The sequence below is a fragment of the Pezoporus wallicus genome, unplaced genomic scaffold (assembly GCF_028554395.1).
Source record: "Pezoporus wallicus isolate ANWC-B61680 ecotype Strahan unplaced genomic scaffold, APGP_CSIRO_Pwel_v1 contig_14703, whole genome shotgun sequence".
NCBI lineage: Eukaryota > Metazoa > Chordata > Aves > Psittaciformes > Psittacidae > Pezoporus > Pezoporus wallicus.
Genome location: NW_026635616.1, coordinates 1,240,001 through 1,259,468, shown reverse-complemented (window position 1 = coordinate 1,259,468; position 19,468 = coordinate 1,240,001). Strand labels below are relative to the sequence as shown.

Sequence of the window (19,468 nt, the reverse complement as noted above, 5' to 3'; positions counted from 1 at the left end):
GCATTGCCAACAGCTTGTTCACAGAATTCCACCTTAAAACAGTTTTAGTACCACCAGACCAGAAGGGTTTGATGCCAAAGAGCTGTTCTGTCCTATTGAAAGCAGAGAATGGCTTCCTCTGCAATATGTACAAAGAGCAAGGAAATTTACTCAATTAATGTGAAACACAAAATGGCATCTGCCATCTGGAGATGCACACAAAAGCCACGGGCAGTCAAACACTTCTTAAGACTTTGGCATGTAAAATTAACATATTTTAAGACTTAAAGGGACATGTGAACTCCTAGTGCACGAGGATTTCCTTCCTCTCGCAGCAAAATAAAACACACAGTAGAGTATTTCCAGTGCACAACAGCACCAAAAACCTGCCTGTCACATACCATCTGTATACTGTCAGATGGGAACTGAGCACTTATCTATTTAAAGATGTATTTTCAAACAATGGGCAGAAGAAATACACTTTCACTACACTTCCCGACCACCCTAAACTCTCTTTCTGGGACTGGTGTAAAAGTCTTGCTGTTTCTTCTTGTGTGTGATCTGTGCAACCACTCAGGATTTATTTCTCCTTGCAAAATCAGAGCGATGCTGACGAGTCAAGTTTAGCACGGATCCAAAGTGTAGGGGAAAAGCTGCCTTTACTCCAAGCATTCTCTTCTTGAAGAAAATGAAGAAAGTTCAGCTCCAGTGTCTGTTCCCTTTTGTGTATTAAAAAACCCATCCTGCTTTAAAAGAAGCGTGACATATGGTATCTAAGTAGTCACCACCATAAATTATTCAACCTCTGCTCACTCCACAAATGTAAACCTAACAAAATGCAAAACCCGAGGCCTCACCACCATGGTCACACATCCTCAGCAGTGTCGTTGGCACACACATTTGGCTACACAGATCTGGTCGCTGCCTCCAAACTCTTCACTCAGATACAAATGCACCTGCTTTTCACTGTACCTGCATCCTCCTCAGGATCACCTGAGTGTTACAGTGCTACCTTTTCACCCTGCCTGTTAGGCAGCAACAGTGCATAGTTGCACAAGCCCTGTCTCATGTGTTGTGTTGTAAACAGAGTGACAAAAGGGGGGGGGGGGGGGATCAAATCCATTCCCACTTAAGACAGTGTGCTGCTCATGCTCAGCAGTGATGTCCTGCGCAGTGTTGCTCAGCATGAGCGGGACGAATGATCCGCCACATTTATCTTGCAAATGCAGCTTTAATTCGGGCACCCCACAACTTTGCAGTGGTTTTCCTAACTTGCTTTTAGCAGATGCTCTTTTTCTTTTTAAAGCACCAAAATGATCATTCCAGGGTCCATGAAAAAGTTGGCTCCTGGGGGAATTCAGAGCCAAGGACGCCAAATCCACAAGTACTTACTCGTGTGAATGATGATAATGTCCCCAGTACAATTCAATGAGATTATACACATTGCATTCATTTGGATGTGTAGGGAAAGGGTGACTCCAGCCAAACTGGAGTATTAAAGAGTGTCAGGTGAAAAACTTCTTAAACAGTGACCCTGTTACTCTGCAAGATTCCTGATTTATTGTATTGACAAAGATTCGGGTTTTAAGGATTAGTTTTACTGATTAATTTTTTAGTTAAAGCACTCTCAAAGGTAAATCGATAAAAAGAAGCTAATACAAAGCAGAAGACGCAAAAGTCATCATTCCTGTATCAACATTCATCTGTGCTACATTTTATGGGGGGGGGAATACATCAAATTCAGCTAGAAAAAGAAGGGCTGAAAGTGCACTAAAGCATCACTTAAATTGTATTTACCCGTCTGTTTTGTGCTTGCATTTGTTGATGTGCGTGTGTGAGAGGAGAAACAGAGACACAGAGAGAGAGAAAGGGAAGAAAATGACTCATGCCTGACAATGTCACCATGTAAATGGTCATAGCTGCGCGCTTCCCTGGGGGAATCTGTAATACCACAGCAAGAGTCTGAGCCTGCAATTACGGTGCCGGCAGCATGTCCCTCCAGCATGAGCCATACTGTCTGGCTACACTGTGGGAGCAATCTGGCTGTGTCCCCTCACTGGAGCATCCTGGGCTCTGAGGGACTGGGTGGCAGCCCCATACCTTCAGGCAAAGCAGAGCTCTCCCAGAATCTGCTTCCCATAGAGTAACGTGAAAGTGCCGAGACCAGAGGTAGTGTCCAGAGCTACCAACCCAGGACCCTTCCAAAGCACTGAAAACCAAATACATTTGGAACGCTGCTTAGGTGGCTTTCACACACAGCTCCTGCCTCAGCATCACACGTGTGTATGCGTGGGGTATGATCCCCAGCCACCCCCTCCTCTGGCAGTATCCCACCTTGCAAAGAGATCCTTACCACCGCCGATGTGAAGGACTCTGTGTTAAAAATAAAACCACAGTCCTCAGCAAAAACCAGGGAAGGGTTCCCGGGTGAGGAGCGTGAACCCATGCCAGTGACAGGCTTGAAGTGCAACATGATGGAGATGCTGCTGTAACCGGACAGTTGAGGGATGAGCTGGGGTTTCCAGGCATGTCACAGGGATGACATCCTTGGCTCCGGGGGCTGGGGCCGCTGAACCTGCTGCTGGCCAATCCTTGGAGTGTCACTTACATGAGCTCCAAAGAAATCTTCTGGCCCACCCTTCAGGAAAAAGATAAGATGTCATGATCAGCTAATGGGAAGTGACAAGAAGAGATAGCATGAATGGGGAGAGAGGCAAGGTTTCGGGTTGAAAAGGCATTTTTCTTTCCTCTAATGCCAACCCTGCTAACAATAGGGCCGAGTTAATTAATGGGCTATTGGAGCACTTTTATCCATTTATTGCATATAGCATTCATTTTCCTACAGATATATATAATGCAATTAACCTGTAGCTTTTTACACAACCATACATGGCAATCCTTTCAATCTGGTGGGGAAAACATTGCACTTTAACCAACAGAAAGGATTTAGTTAAGGGGAAAAAGATTGTGAAGAATCCTTGTTCATCTCCTCTTCCAGACATTGCCTTCCACCTGGCATGGGAACCCAATGCCAAGACATCTGAGCATCTTCCACTGAAAGACCCCAACAGGAACATAAAAACTTTCTGGCTTTCCTCTCTCTTCAAGACAGAAAATCCTGTCACTCGGCTCACTTGCAATTAGGAAACCTGCTTCATTCCCTAAGGAAACGTTAGCGCATCACTTGACAAAGTCCCACTGGGCACCGAGCGAGAGGTTTAAGCTGGAAAATGCTTGTGAAGTTTCTCCCCATGTGCTGCTCCAATGGCACCTCCAACTGGGGGGGGGGGGTGTGTGGGGGGGTGTGGATGCATCCTATCCCATGCAACCACCCTGCTGCACACACACAAAGCCCCTGGGAATCGATCAACTCCGCAAACTTCAACGGAAACCTAATCCAAAGTGCCAGGCTTTTAAGATCATAGCCCTGCTGTGATGTGGATCAGTTTGGGGGGGGTACAGAAGCGCCTCTGGTGGGTACAAAGCCCAGGACGAGGGGTTGTGATCTCTGTGTGGCAGCTGTAAGAACGGCAAACAACAGCAGCGAAGCGCTGCCTTCGGTGGAGACCCGCATGCGTATGATGGATACAGAAAGGCTCCCTTTACAGCGTAAAGAATTCCGGGCTTAACCAAGCCACAATGTGTTTTGAGGCTTTTGCCAAAAAGTACAAAAACCCTGTAGTCAGGGTAGCGAAGCGTTTGATGACAAGCGTGGTTTCTGCTGCTCGACATATTTTCCTGGTGTATTTGTTTGTAAAGGTAGAGATAAGTATAGTAACACAATCTGTTCTTTAGTATCATAGGCAAGGAAAAATCACTAGTCATTAGCTACAACAGTTCCCAGTCTTTGTGAGAGAGCTGCAAGTATATGTTTCTATTTCTTATTCCGAATATCTCAAAAGGAGCCTGATCCTGAAAACCCTTCCCTCCCATGATGATTGTCTGCAACAATAACACTAATGAAAAGCCACTGCGGATGTAAGGAGAGAAAAGAAGGCAAGGCTCAGATTCCCTATACAATGCCCGTAATGGTTATTTTCACTAAAGATAAGAAAGCAGACTTGTGTGCGCGCTATCACCGAAACAAGCCATTCTACCCTATCTGCAATTTTGACAGTTATCTATGGAAAATGCAGACTTAGAAAACTCTTAAGAATAATTATTAGAAACCATAGCCAAAATAACATACATCAGCCTTGATTAGTTACGTGAAAAGCAGCCTTAAATTGATACTTTAAAAACAGGAAAATTAGCGGTATGATTAAGTCTGAATGGCTAATAAAAAGAGTTTTGCTAAAACAGATTAAGGTTCAGATCAAGGTCACAAAAGGAACTGATTGAGGAAAACTGTCATTTTTGCTGGGATTCAGTAGCTGGTTTAGCAGCACTGCTTCCTCTGAATCGGAGTCTTGTAATGAGAAATGACACTGCTGGGGTTAATAAAGCCTTGGCACACTTGTTCACCCCAAAATGTCAGTTAAAACATTGTGGCCAAAGAAAAAGGCACGCTGCTTGCGTGCACGCAGATGGAAAGGGATACAACTAAGCGAAGTAACCGCTAGTAAAACATAAGGTGAATTTGTGCCCTAGTTCCACTTCTCATGTTTGTTGTAAATTCACTCCAGGAAAAAAAAATCACCTGCAAGCAGCCCAAAGCCCTCTTTGTCCCCCTGCTTCTTCCAAAATAAACAGCTTCTAGTCACAGAGCCCTGTTAGCAGAGGCTAGGCAGAGAAGTGCCTATTAAGGGGGTCTGAGATTTGCCTTTCTGCCAGCTTCTTGGTTGTGGATAGCCTCCAAAAGGGTCTCTGCCCCTCTTTCTGGCCTGATGGGACAAGAGCCTTGAATGCATAGGTATGGTATGAAATTCAGTGCTCCCAAGAGAAAGATTTACACGCAAAGCCCATCTTCCTGCATGCAGGCACCAGAGGTCCTCTGCTGCAAACGGGATGCTGCTAGTGCACTGGGGGGACAGCAAAGTGCAGCTGACCTCAGGAATTTCAGACCAGAAGGAACCTTTTGCATGCAATTTCCCCCTGAAAACGACTGTTTTCTTGCCACTCCTCCTGCAGGGAGCAGGGGATTCCCAAAGAGGCCAAGGAGCAGACGCATGAGTGTTACCACTGCCTCACATTTTCATCTCATCCTGATTATGCGTAAGAGGTAGGGACCACAAGCAGTCAGGTCTTTACCCACCACCTTGTGCCCACTGGGACCTTGGTGCCATCAAGCTGTGCTGCAGCATCACACCCAGCTGCCCTCCGGAGCGGTTTCCTTTGGGAAACCTTCCAGGATCCACGGGGAGGACTGGCTGTCCAGCAGCGAGAACTTCAGCCCCAGTGAGACTTCAGCAATATCATAGAACCCCAGAGTGGTTTGGGTTGGAAGGGACCTTAAGGTTCATCCAGTTCTGAACCCCTGCCATGGGCAAGGACACCTTCCAGTAGCACCCCTGCTTCTTAGATACAATGCTTCAGTGAAATAAATCATCAAGACTATAACCTGGGGGCTATAGCTTTTTACTCCTTGCAGCTGGGATTTTTGCTCTTTGGGGGGTTTCTTTCCTCCTGCACTGGTACTTTGCACTTGTGGCCTGTGATGGGAACTGTCACAGCCCTCCCGAGCATTGGGCTGCTGCTCGGTGGCATGAGCTATTGTTGTCATTATTACTATCGCCAGGCCTGATCGGGGTCAGCAAAGCCAACGCGAGAGCTGTTGTGTAAGCCAGCAATAAAAAGACAGTCCTTGTCCCAGAACACACACTCGGGCTGGTTTTCTGACAAGCTGTAACAGGTTCTGCGGTGGCACCTTTTCTGTTGCTAAATAAAGAACTTCTGTCTTGCAGAGCCTAAACCCACTGCTGGAAGATTGAAAGGAAAAGGAACTAATAGGACAAAGGGGCTGTGTGTGTGGGGAGGGTTTAACGTTTGCTTGTTTTGATCTTAGTTGCAAGCAATTGACATGGAGAGAAGCCCATTGATGCTAAAGAAAACGAGGAGTTTTAGGAGAAGGACTGCTTCAGACCAAACCAAATGCAGAAAGTCAGAATCATCCAGATAAGATTCCTGGACCAGAAATCACATTTTTGTTAGTACCTAAACCACATGTCACTTGACAATGAGTATCTGCAGCATGGAGTGAAATAACCCTCCAGCAGCGAAGTCAATATTTAAATCAATATCTCTGGTAAGGAAAATATCTTACTCATTGATATAGATTGGGATTTTTTCCTTATGAATCTCTCAGGAAGTAAACAGCTTATTTCTGTTGTAAAAGCAGCTAAACAGTATTGCCAAACAGGTCTAATCTTTCCTAGAATTCAATAGCTCAATGCTCTGAAATTATTCATGTGGTTATAAATGTCATTTGACCTATACCTCAGGGATGTATTTCCTTTTCAGAATGAGGCACCTACAGTATTTTGGCCCTCATGCTGCTGAGTGCGATCCCAGTAACTTCAAGTGGGAGCTTAGGGCACTGTGGGATGGATGTTTTGCATGATGCAGGTACCTAATGATTCATCTACCTAAGGCCAAAATTTGTAAGAGATGTTAGTGCCTTCATGTTAACGGCCGTGACACCCTCCATCCGCTACAACCCTGGAAGCAGAGCACTGACCCATCCCAGTTTCTTGTTTTAAGCACCTTCACAAGGTCAAGCCCATTTGTTTCTTCTCCTTTGGACCCTGTGACAGTTCGGTTCCTTTCTGCAACGGGACAAAACCCCCAAAGGAGGGCTAAGAAAGATCTCATCCCACAGCCTGCTGGCCCACACACTTTAGAGAGAAGAAAGCTATGGCTACGGGACAAGGGAAGTGTTAAAAGCACTTTCCCTACCTCCAGGAGAGACACCCCCGCTTGTAGGCTGCCCTATGAAAAATGGGAACTGACACCACCATGAGGACATCTTGCAAAGGAAGCAGTGCTGGGTGCTGAGCCCATAGGCACAGGCAAAGCCTGTGTGCTGGCTCCTGGATGATTCCTACATACCCCTGTAGGCAGCTGCTTCCCAAGGGATGTGTGTCTCCTGGGCTGGGTGATCCACGGTGGCAGTTTTGCATATAGACACCTAAAATCAGCCTATTGCCTGCTTTAGGCTCCTAAATCCACTGTCTCATTCAGGACCTTACAAAGCCATCCAGGTGCCTGTTCTACTAAAGTTTATAGCATAGCACTTGCAACTGTTTTGAAATGATATTAGATGTCTCACTAACACCAACTAACCAAAAAGAACAGAAGTCTATCAAATTAAACTACATTTCCTGTTCAATACCAGCTTTGATTACTCAGCAGGGTGGGGTAAAGGGTAAAGTGTCAAATGTGCTTCCTTTTCTCCTGCTTTGTGATTTAAAAATCCTTAAGACTTCCAATGCAAGGACTAGGACAGGGCAACACGAAGTATTTCTTACTGTGCTTTTAACCCCTCCACATGGAGGTTGCTGAAACAGTTCGGATCTTAGAACCACGGTGGGGTGGTGCTGGCTAAGAGCTGTCCCTCTCTGGCAGCTCTTCCAATATGATTAATAGAAAGGAAGCTGCATCGGGATTAGTTTTTGTACAAGACAACAGTGGGCATCCCCAAGGTCTTCATTCAAAAAGAACAACCTGGAAAGCTTCCCAGATTTTGCTTTCGCACTCCTGTCCAGCATCTCTTCGGCCCACGCTGCAGGTAAGGCATACTTTGGTCCAACGAGATGGGAAACTATTCAGCGAGGTAAGCAGTGACTGATTTAACCAAACCCATACTGAACTACATCAGAGGGTCAGAGTTGAAGCTAAAAATCAGCTTCCACCTTGCAGCCTTTCCTGTCGTACGGTGTGAATCAGAACCTGAACCTGCATTTGCCAGAGTTTCCCATTTGACTTCTGAACAGACTCGGTGCTTACACCTCCTGGAGGTGCAACTGCATGTGACACCAGGACGATTTGATGCCAACAGACAGCAAAGGGGCTTTTGACTCACGAGAGATGGATTCCTCCTCCGTGGGGCTGATGTGACACACGATGACTGCTTCCAGAGTCGTGAATGCGTGTACCAAGGGAATTCCCATCCCGGCAGTGTTGGTCCAGCAGCGTGCACTAGCTGATGTAAAGTCTGCTGGATCTGACATCCAGCATTCGCTTACAGCTTCTGAATGCTGAATTAAGAAGAGTAGGATAACACACGCATGGTGTTGCTAGTTCAGAGAGGGATGAAAGGGAACTGTCTGCTACCGGAGAAACACCAACGTGGCCTCTATTGCCACAGAAGGATTCTTCCAGGAATCAGGGAGAGAGCCATAAACATGGAACTTTGCAATGCTTCTGGAAATACATTTGACCTGACAAGCCCTGGTGAAGCCAGCTACCCAGGGCCACGTAAGGTTGGAAGTGACAAGAGGTCACAGACTGGTGGCAACTGAGAATTTCCATGTGGGATATGGCAGGTGGAAACATTTTCCCTTTTCACCTTCCCACCAACCCAGCGGAAGGGGCAGGCTGGGCCCCGTGTGAGGCAGAAACACGTCGCAGCAGTTCACACTGCAGGCAGGCTACGGAACTCTGCTCCATCAGTTCCCATGGATCTGCAGGATTTCAGGGGCTCTCGACCCAACTTCTGTCAATTCAAACCTCACTTACACCAGGGTGCTCCTTCAAAGCCAACCACCAGCACACTCTGGTCAACCAGGGGCAGCAAAGCCCGTCCTGTTTAGCTTGGGAAGGCACAAAGGGTTAACCTTAAAAGCAGCCTGGCAGGAACAGGGTTTGGGAACCCATTGCACCAAATTCACATTGGGACGTTTAAACTGAGCGGGACGTTAGCTGACCCGCAGTGGGCAAACTTAATGGCCAACTTCGCTCTCTCAGCCTTTTCCCATGAAAAACCTGCACCCTAGGTGCTACCAAGTGCTAATTTGTTAAGAAAGCCTTAATTGAGTGACAGTTAATTATTGACAGGTTTGAACTACTTTATCTCTCAATCAGAAGCTGGCTCTGTCCCAAGCAGCGAGCAATTTAACAGCCGCAAAGGTAAATCTAGCCACGTGCAAACGCTTTATGCTGAAGCCTGGTGCCTCTCCCTCCCCCAGCCCAAGTTTGGGCTGCAGTTTCTCTCTGAAGGAGCCGATGAGCCCCTGGTGATCACCAGCCAACGTCAAGGTGGTTACCCTGCTTAACCCCACTTGGCACCGAGTGGGAATTACCAAGGGGACATCCATCTGGAGCTGCCTGAGATAAGAGGTGTCCAGTGTTAATAAACAGGCTTCCTCTACACCTCAGCAGGGCCTTCCTTTTCCAAACAGTCTTCCTTTAATGTTGTAAAATGTTTTTTTCCATTTACTCAACCATCATGCCTTTGCTGGCGGGGGAGGGCCAAGGGAAAGGGAGAGGAGATTGAGGCTCAGCACATGTTTCTAAAGCATTGAGGCACCTGCTTTTGAAATGGGATTTCTGATGCTAAGTTCTTCCAGCACGGCTCTTTCTCTTGCCTTCTGCACACAAGCAACGTGTGAAGTGAGAAAAGGATAGAGAAAAGAAGAGTAAAAGGAAGAGAAATAGAGGAAAAGAAAGGAAGAGATGAAGGAAAATGAAGGGAAAGGAAGGCAAAGCAAGAAAGATAGAAAGCAAGAAAGAGAGGCAGCTAGAGAGCAACAAAGCGAATGAGGGGAAGAAAGTGGGTGGGAGATAATGGGGGAAAGAGAGAAAGAGGAAAAGAAAGAAGGGAAGAGAGAAAGAGGAACGAAGGGAGGAAGAAAGGAAGGAAGGAAGGAAGGAAGGAAGGAAGGAAGGAAGGAAGGAAGGAAGGAAGGAAGGAAGGAAGGAAGGAAGGAAGGAAGGAAGGAAGGAAGGAAGGAAGGAAGGAAGGAAGGAAATGAAAGAAAAGGAAGAAAGGAAATGAAAGAAAAGGAAGAAAGGAAATGAAAGAAAAGGAAGAAAGAAAGAGAGGAAGAAAGAAAGAAAAGAAGAAAGAAAGAAAGGAAGAAAGAAAGAAAGGAAGAAAGGAAGAAAGGAAGAAAGGAAGAAAGGAAGAAAGGAAGAAAGAAAGAAAGAAAGAAAGAAAGAAAGAAAGAAAGAAAGAAAGAAAGAAAGAGAGAGAGAAAGAAAAAGAAAGAAAGAAAAAGAAAGAAAGAAAGAAAGAAAGAAAGAAAGAAAGAAAGAAAGAAAGAAAGAGAAAGAAAGAAAGAGAAAGAGAAAGAAAAAGAAAGAAAGAAAAAGAAAGAGAGACAATGAAAGAGAGAGAAAAAAGAAGGAAGGAAAAAGAAAGAGATGGGAAGAAAATTAGTGTATTATAGCAGCAGCAGTAGTAGCCACCACAGTATCACAGTCATTCAGTGCAATATGTCTAAACATTCATAAATGTTTTCTGCATCCTAAAATGCCATGTACAAGAGACAGAGCATCCCACTGAGGTTAACGAATGAATGAGGTGCCCTTGAAGGTTAATTTGCACAAACAAAAGGTCAAGGAACACCTTCAAAACAAAATATTGATTAAAGCAAGTTAAATGTTTTGACTCAAAGGAGACACAAAGGATTAAAAAGCAAAATAAAGCAGTATGGATAAGAAAGGAACAGGAAAGAAAAAGCATCACCCCCAGACACAAAGGAAATGGTAGAAAACATATCTGAATCAGCTAGTCATCTGCTAACAAGCTGTAAAGATTTCCAATGACAAGTTGTCACATTAGTTTAGTGAAACTGAAGCAGCACTTATCCCTTTTCCTGTGCTTAATCTCTCAGCAAGCTGCACAGAAACATGCTACCACGTTTAATAGGATTAGTTGAGTTCACTTTCTCCTCTCTGGAGGTTTTGATGGGGTTTGTTGGGGATTTTTGTTTGTTTGATTTTTTTTTTTTTTTGTTGGGAGCATTATTATTAATTATTATTATTATTATTATTATTATTATTATTTCCTAACAATTCTATTTCCATCAATCAATGGAACCATCAAGGTTTTGAATTACATTGCACTCTGCTGAACCACCTAGGTTGCATTCACTTGCCAGGTTAAAGGCACTGTCTTCCAAAGGCTTCCTTCTTGAAAGGAGGAGCCAAGGCAAAGGGAAGCGAGGAAAGGCTCTCAATTCAGCAGTTACACACATCAGGGACCCCGTTCTCCTCTTTCACACACACACTGACAATGCTTTATTGATATCATAGAGCTATTTTTAATTCACATCAGCGCGTAAGCACGGGGCCAAGGCTAAGAGCAGAATCAGGCCTTAGTGGTTGTGGGGTGCTCTTTTTAGGCATGAGAGTAAATACTTGCACCTTCCCCACTCCTAAAATAGAAAAGGAAAGGGGAAAAAAAGAGGGAAAAGGAAAAAGAAAACCTGCTATTATTCGCAGCCCAGTTCCCTCATTTAGTTGGAACAGACACAGCAAGGAAAATGATCAAAGAAAGGCATTTTCAACAGTATACCCCTGTCACTTCCAATTTTGTTGTCAGACTCCAAAGGGACAGAGGAATCACCCATGGCCATGGGCACACTGAGCAAGTTTGCTTAAGTTTCTTGCATCTGTGTTATTTTTCCCCCTTAAAGAAAGACATGCAAGCACAGAACACTGTCAGCTTGCAGGAAAGCTGTTATCTTCAGAGGCACCCTCAGGTTTCGAATCCAAACTTTGTGAACAGAGTTTACTTTTTGTTGGCATCCAAAATGCCCATAACTCAAAAACTGAACAGTGTGACTGCCCTTAAAGCTCTTAACAGCCAAGAAAAGGACCTGGTGGCTACCTTATGATCTATTCATTATTTGGAAAAGGACCTGGGACTTCTACAGGAGTTCGAAGACTGGAATCCATGACAGTTCTCTGGTGAGAGCCATGCTCGAGATCAGTCATGGGATGGGGGCAATGAGGAATACAAACAGGGAGCAGCTGCCCCGTCACTGCCCAAGCCATCGGAAGCCTGGAGAAGGCACCAGGGATGACTTTGTTCTCCTCATATCCTGAACATGAGCTGGTGGACCCCTTCTGAGGAATTGCATTCTGCAGGAGCAAGGGCTTTTCCTCCAAGCTCTACAATTTGGGTGATAAGTGGGGGATTGCTTTGGCTCCTGAGCTTTGAAACACCAACTTGCATTTCTTAATCTATCCTCCAGGATTAAAAGAGAGCAAAGGTCTGAAGCACTCAGTGCCCCCAGTGGTGGGCGGGAGAGGGGGAAGCAAGCATTTCATTCCAGTTGTGCTTACTGGTGTGGCAGGTCTGATGTGGTGAGACTGGGAAACGCTGCCAGACACAGGGCTGGAGGGCTGCAACCTGCAGGCTGCTACAGCAATGGGGCAGAGGGACTGGGTGACGGGTGCCTGCCACTGCTCTGCTGTGTGACCTTGGGGACATTGCCAGTGCCTCAGTTTCTCTTTGGGGTAAATCAACAGCGGCCGAAGTTAAACTGGTGACAAACTCAGTGTCAAAGGCAGCTATTTACTTGTTTCTTAGTGTTTGGCACGACTCGGCTTTATCTCTACGTGCATCCTGGCGTCCTTTAAGAGAAAACTAGAAACAGAAGGAAAGAATTCAAGCGAGTCATTCACCCGCCAAATTTAGCCTATCTCCCCCTGCGTCCAGACACACTTCTGCACCCTTGTTCCGCAGCCCCTGCGGCACTTACAGCTACAACCGGAGGCCGAACGTGTCACCGGGACCAGCCGAACCCCGCAAGAACAAGCAGGGAGCAAGTCCTCCCCTTCCGCGCAAGCGGAACAGCGCAGCGCGGCCGGGCGCCCCCGGGCCACCCCTGCCTGTCGCTCCCCGACGGCGGCGGGCCCGATGTCCCTGTTGCTGCAGGTTTTACGTTGAAACAACTCACGGAGGAGCAGTCCCGGCGGGCAGGGGCTCCCGCGGGCCGGGAGGGAGCGACGGGCACCGGGCACCGCTCCGGAGCCGTCCGGGGCTGGGGCTGGGGGACACAAGTGGTGGCAGCGGAGCGCCCCGGGACGCGCCCCGTTGCGTTTGCAATCACGGAGGTGGCCAGCACCGGTCCCGGGACTGGCCACGGGCCCAGGCACGGCACAGCACGGCTGGCGGGGGTACCCAGCGCGGCGAGGAGCGGGGCTGTCCCAACGCCACCAACAGCCACCTCCCGCCGTGCGAGCCCCGACGTGCCGGGCCCTACGCTCCCGGCGCTGCAGCGGCCCCGAAGGACTTCGCCTTCCGCACCGGTGCCGGGCTGTAGGACGGTGCTTCCGGATGTATCCCCTCGGGATCCGCCGGCCGGGGCAGCGGCGGGGACATTTAAGTTTGTTTTAGCGCAGTAAAAGCTTCCCAGCTGCAGCTCCGCTTCGGCCGGTCCCGAGCGCTTCCCTAGGGATCGGCGCGGGGTGGTTTGTCACATCGCTCACCCACCCGCGTTTCTGACCAAGAAGCGCGGATGTAGGAGCCACGCGGCCCCCCGCGGGCAGGGCAGGCCTACAGCAGCGGGGCGGGCAGGGGGTGAGGCACGGCCCGGCCCCTCGCCGCTGGCACCGAGCGACGGCGCAAGTTTGGGCAGGGGATGCCCGCGCCAGGGGATGCCCGCGCCAGCCCGGCCTGCCCCGGCCCCGGCCCCAGCCCCAGCCCCAGCCCCGTCCGGGCTCTCCCCTCCCCTCGGGGCTCCCTGTCCCGCAGCCCCAGCGCCCCTCACGGCAGCCCCGAGGGGCGGGCGCGGACGGGCCCTGCGGGCCCGCGCCGTCCTTACCTGCCGCCGAGCGCCCTGCAGCGCTCCGCCGCCTCCCGTCCCTCGGCAGGACGCTATTCCCTCGCATCAATTTATTCCCTTGCAAGCCTTAGCAGTTTTCCCGAGGGAAGCCTCGCCTCCCAGCCGGCGGCCGGGCCGCCCTCCGCTGGAACCGGGGCCGAAGTGCGGCGCTCCCGGCTCCGCACCGCGGAAACCTGCGCTCCCGGCGGGACAAAACGCTCCCGGCGGGCTCTGCTCCGTGTTGCTGCCCGGACCCGCCGGCAAGATGCTCTTTTGTGTTTCTATCCCCAAAGCGTTTTCCCAACGCTTTCCCCGGCTGTGCCGACCTAGGGATGGGGTTTAGTTGCCCGAAATTTGGGGCGCGCTGCACGGGGGGCCGGGGCCGCCGGTGCGGACACGGGGTGTGCGCACCGGGGGCTGTTCCACGCACCGCAACGTGACTCTCGTTTCTGTGTTTATTTTCCGCTCCGCACATGGGGACGCTGCCACCGCTCCGGTCCCCTGGAAGTTTGCGACCCGCCTTGGGGAGCAGCACCCGATGCTTAACGCGCTCAGGACGCGCGCCGCGGGGCAGCAGCTCCCCGCGCTCCTCCTCTGTGAAAGCTTTCCCGCGGGGGGAAACATCCCGCGTGGGGCGCGGCGGGGGAAGACTTTCCTAAAGTTTCTCTGTCTCCCCCTCCTTTCCCTTACGTGGGGCGGCTTTTGTCCGCCACGGCGGGGGAGGGGGGGGGTTGGCGGGGGGGGGCGCCCCGTCGGGCCGCGTCCATCCATCCGTCCATCCGCAGGTGCGAACCGTCCGCACCTTCCCGCGGGTGCGGGGCGGCGCTTCCCTCACCCCCCCCCTACTCCCCTCTTCCCCACGTTATTCCCTGTTCTCTCCCCCCGCTCCTGCCAAGTTCTCCCCGTCCCCCCCGTCCGTCCCAAGGAGCATCCCGATTGGGCGCCGGGCCGGGCTCACGTCACTCCGAGCGTGACGTCTAGTCTTCCTGTTTCCTTCAGCTGTGTCTTAAAGTAAATCTTGTGGCGGTGCGGAGCGATCGCTCGGCTCGGACAGCCCCGGCCCCAGCCCAGCCCAGCCCTGCCCTGCCCCGCGACCCGCTGCCGCCGCCGCCGCTCCGCTGCCCGCTCTCTCCCCTCTTTCCCTCCCAATCCCTCCCCTCTTTCCCTCCTCCCTCTCTCTCTCTCTCTTTCCCAGTTTATCCCGCTCCTCATCCGCGGAGCTTGCGCGTGCGCCCGTCCGCGTGTCCGCGTGTGCGGGGCGCGCGCGGTGGTGTGCATGTGCGTTGTGCGGGTGTCCCCCCTCCCCGCGTTGCACCGCCAAACCCAAAACACAACCGACCAAGCAACCCCACGCAAACCCAGAGGCTGCAGTGTCGTCGCCTTTCGCACGGAGTAAGTACCCGCTGCCGCTCCGCGCCCCCTCCGTCCCTCCCGCTTCTTTCCCCTTTTCTTTTATTCCTTTTTAATCCTTGCACTGCTCTGAACGGCCGTGGGGGGGGTGTTGACGGGGGAGGATGATCTCCCTAGCAAAATGCCCATCACCGTTACCCAACCTGCGCTTCTTTCTCCAAGGGGACAAAACTGCAGGGACTGTCCCCGCCGAGCAGCGCGGCCCCGGGCGGGGAGAGCGGTTGGGGGGGTCCTGAGCACTGCGCCGCGCGGAGCGCTCCCCGCAGCCGGCCTCGGGCCCCAGAGCAAGTGTTAGGTGACCCCCCCCTTCCCTCGGCGCTGCCACCTTCCGCGGACCGGCCTTTCGGTCCTCCCGCGGGCTGGAGCGCAGGTTTGAGGGGCCGGGAACCGCAGCGAGGATTTGGCTTCTTTTTGTTGTTCCGAGCTCTTTCCTCACCCCGTCCTCACCGAAGTTCCCCGTCCCCTGCGCTGAACTCCCGCTCCGCTCCCCCGAGCCGCCTCTTTGTCTGGTTTATTATAGCCGCCTGGCTTTTTGTCTCTTCCAATTTGCTTGCCATTTGCATGTCGCTAGTTCTCCTGCTCTAACCCCGGCCGGGAAGGGCAGGGAGTTTTTATCCTCACTCTCCTTATCCTTGCAATTACTTTTTTCTTTTTTTTTCTTTTTTTTTTTTTTTTCCATTTCCAAGGGTGGGACGAGCTGCGAATTGTGGAAATGTATGGAAAATGGGATCAGAGGGGTAGGTAGCGAGCACAGGAGCTCAAATGCAAGTCGCGGGATGAGAGCCTTGATCTGGGAAAAGATGAGGATTATTGCTACTTTCTCCTTGTTTGCCTGTTGTTTGTTTTATTATCGGGGGGGGCATCTAATTTTTCCGTGCCCTTTGATGCAGATATTCCTGGCTTTTCTTGGTATTCTCTTTATCGGCCGAGTGACCCGGCGCACTTTGCCATGTGTTTAAACGGAGTTAAAGCGCAGGAGGGGTCGCGGGGCCTGAGCGGAGGGGGCGCGGGTGCGCAGGGTTGGGATACAAGGGCCGGGACGGGGTTGAAGGGGGGGGGGGGGTCACCGAAAATGCGGGGCCCGACGGGAGCGGGCGGAGAAACTTGCGCGTATGCGCCGCGGTCGCGCCGGGCCGGGCAGGTGCGCGGGGCGGGCGCGGAGCGAGTTGGGTGGCGGTGCCCGGGGGATCGGGGCCGGCCGCGCGGAGCGCGTCGCTGGGTCGGTGTGTGCGGCGCGTCCGGAGGGGTCAGCGACACGGACGCGTGTCCGCCTGCGGGAGGAACCCCCGCGGAGGGCATCAGCTTGGCGTCGGCGACCGGGTAGGAGATGCCGGTCACGGCTGGCGGGGGAAACGGCCGCAGCGTAGAGGTGCCCTTGGATGTCGGGCAAAAGTTGCCAGGGCGAGAGTTTGGAATCCCGCCGCTTTCCCACAGGTCCCGAACGCCGCGGCGGTCCTGGCTGCGCTGCGAGTGTCCCCTCAAAATCCTCCTGAGACGTGGAGGGCACCTGGAAGCGCATCCGCGCATCCCTGGCCGTAGTTGGGTGGTGGAAAGGGCCGGTGTTGTCTAGCGCAGGGTACGGAAGCACGGCTGTGGCACCGCGAGGCGTGTAAACTCAGGTTATTTGTGACTTCCATCATCTGCAGAGGTTTGGCAGCGCGCAGGGTGAATCGTAGGGAAGCAGTTTCCTTACCCGTAGATTTTCACGGGGCTCATTCCCATGACATCTTCTCGCAGCCTTTTAGTGAGTTGCCATCAATCACAAAAAGTTCACAACCACTGTAGCTCTTTTTGCATTTATTTTAGTTGCTTTTTGTCCAGAGCTTACCTTTAGCAGCGGTGTCGCATACTGTGGAATGTTTATGTCAAGGGTAGACAGGGTATCATGAGTTGAACTGCGATAAAAAGTACAGCGTTCCTACTTTTCCCTATGAAATTATTCTGTGAGGTGGCTGACATTCACTGAGTGGCACTGTCAGTATATACAGTTCACTTCCCTGCCAGCTGAACTCTGAGGCCTCTCAGTTTGTGGGACTGGTTTATATGGCTTCTCCTTTTTATTATCAGTTGATAAATTAAGATATTCATAAGACTGGACACATTTTGAAATTGGAGTTTAATTTGATTCAGAGCAGAATTGTAAATACCGCACTTTGTAGTCTCTAAGCAATGATTTATTCTGCCTCGAAGTGCAGCCTAACTGCTAAGGTAACTAATCCAAGAACTGGGATTTTAACGACATCAGGCAGCATAGAAAGAAAATGTCTTGGAAAACTTGGGCTGACTTTTTAGTGGGAATCTTGCGAACATTTCAGTCTGGTCTCTGCACAGAGACCGTGTGAGTTATTTGCTTCATGATCAGTGAAATAACAAGGACCAAACTGGCCTAAGAGGAGGAAAATGTTTTCAGTTTTCTACCTGGAGCAGCTTGCTTTCTTTTTCCCATTCAAAGAATCTGTGTCCTCGAGCAGTGCTGAGCACGGCTGCGTGGTGGAGGGCCCTGCATCTCCCCAAAATAAAGGCCTGAACTAATGAGATGCCGAATGCCTCCTGTTAGCGAGCTCCGTCAAATCCCCCTGCAGCCGATGGGAATCGTGGATGTTTGGCATGCTGAACACCTTGCTGGATTGGGTACCACCAGGTTCCTAAAACAAGGGTCACTTTTTTTCTTGAAGGCTCTTTAAACAGGTGGCATAATTTCGAAGTAAATCAGGCTCTAATTTTCACTTCTTCTTATGGAAAAATCCTAATGAAGTAGCTGCTGCTGCACAAACAGTTGCTCATCATTTCTGCCTTGTTTCAATTTCTTTGATTAGACATCTCAGCTACAGGGGCCAGATAACCCTTTCTCGCAGGAAAACTTGTGTCAGAGCTGCATAGGAAGGTAGCGCTTTCTCATTAGTGGCTGACGTGATTTTAGCACCGAACAGATCTATGGTGAATAGTTGTCATCTGTTCTTCAAATCTGAGCTGTGATTTTGTGCATGGAATGTTGTTGACCGGAATAATTTTTACCCTGTGCTTCCTGGTTGATTCTGGCATAGCCATACCCTGTGTAGCGTTTGAGAGTGAAAGATCTAAATATTTCTATTAGCAGAAGGGTGTTACATTTCTTGTATGGTATTGGCATAGTCGGCTGACATGAAACAGGCAGATGCTGGACCAAAGAAAGTACTCGGCTTGAGAAAAGATAGGACCAATTTCAGATCTATAAAATGACACCTCCTTGAATTCATCTGTGAATATTTGTCAAGTTTAGCACTTTGCTGCTGTGTGTTTAATGGCTGTGTAAGTTAGGCTGGGGTCCTTCAGGATGGCTGAAGAAGGTGGGCTTGAATTTACATCTCCTTTGCATCTTCCAGGTGTATGAATTAATCCAGGAGAAAATTATTAGCATCTTTGTAGATTGAGATGAGTTAACAAAATTGATCACAGAAATGGATTGATTTATAATGAGTGTGGTGAAATACCTGACATATTGCTTTCTACAGAGCATTCTAGCTGAAGGTTTGGTAACAGTGACTCTTGGATACCTAGAAATTAATCTGTTTCCACTTAAAATGTCAGTGCCTATCAAATGGATATGAAATAACGGCATGTCTGTAGCTGCTGTGCTGTTACGAGGTTATTCATAGTTACGTTGTAATCGTATCTCCTTAAACAAAAGGGTTGAAAGTAAATTTGTAAATAAATACTACTGCTATGTTTATGGATGGACTTAGAGAGTGCCGAGGCCCTGGATATGATTTTTAACTATGTGGGCATGGAAGATGTTTGGTTTCTGAGAAAGCCGCATCGTGCGAGTTGAGGCTCGAGGTGTGGACAGTGAGTTTAGCACTTGGCATGCGAGGAGTATCAGAGTGAGGTGTAAAGCAAATTTAACCTTCACAGATTTAAAACTCTGGAACTTTGAGAGAAACGGTGCTTCTGAAGATTTCTACATAGATCTTGACAGCCTAAGCTATGTATTTCTGGGTAGTTGTATAGAGATATCAGATGTATGAAATACAGTTTTGAGACAATGTGCAGCCAAAGTACTGGTATTACGTAAAGGATACAGACTTCCTAATTATTTATTTTTATACCTCCCAGGAGTTGCTTATTTAATCAGTTCTAATCTAATCAGTCTCGAAGTCTGCCTGTCATGGCTGGGATTCTGCATCCTGCTGACGCGCCATCCCACTTTCCTTGAGGTGTGAATTGGTTTTGGTCCTCTGAGACCGAAGTATTAACTGGCCATTCAATATCCATTCTGTTTTGTCAAGCTAAAGTAGAACTATTTTTCTTACTTCAGCCTTAAAGCTGGCAGTCTGTAGGCTCAGGATAACACCAGGGCAAATGGAAGATATTGCTTAATACCCAGGTTAAGTGTACGATAACTCCGATGCCTTCAGCTTCCAGCGAGGGTAGGAGGGTGCATCCGT

General features: G+C 49.6%; 1 protein-coding gene across 1 annotated transcript in view; it reads left to right on the top strand.

Moving 5' to 3' along the window:
- Positions 1–14,673: 14,673 nt before the first annotated feature.
- PROX1 (prospero homeobox 1) overlaps positions 14,674–19,468 on the top strand; it is a 46,876-nt gene continuing 42,081 nt past the window's right edge. Inside the window, exon 1 of the mRNA XM_057397041.1 lies at positions 14,674–15,026. The gene's annotated coding sequence lies outside the window, so the exon portion shown is untranslated. The remainder of the gene's footprint in view (positions 15,027–19,468) is intronic.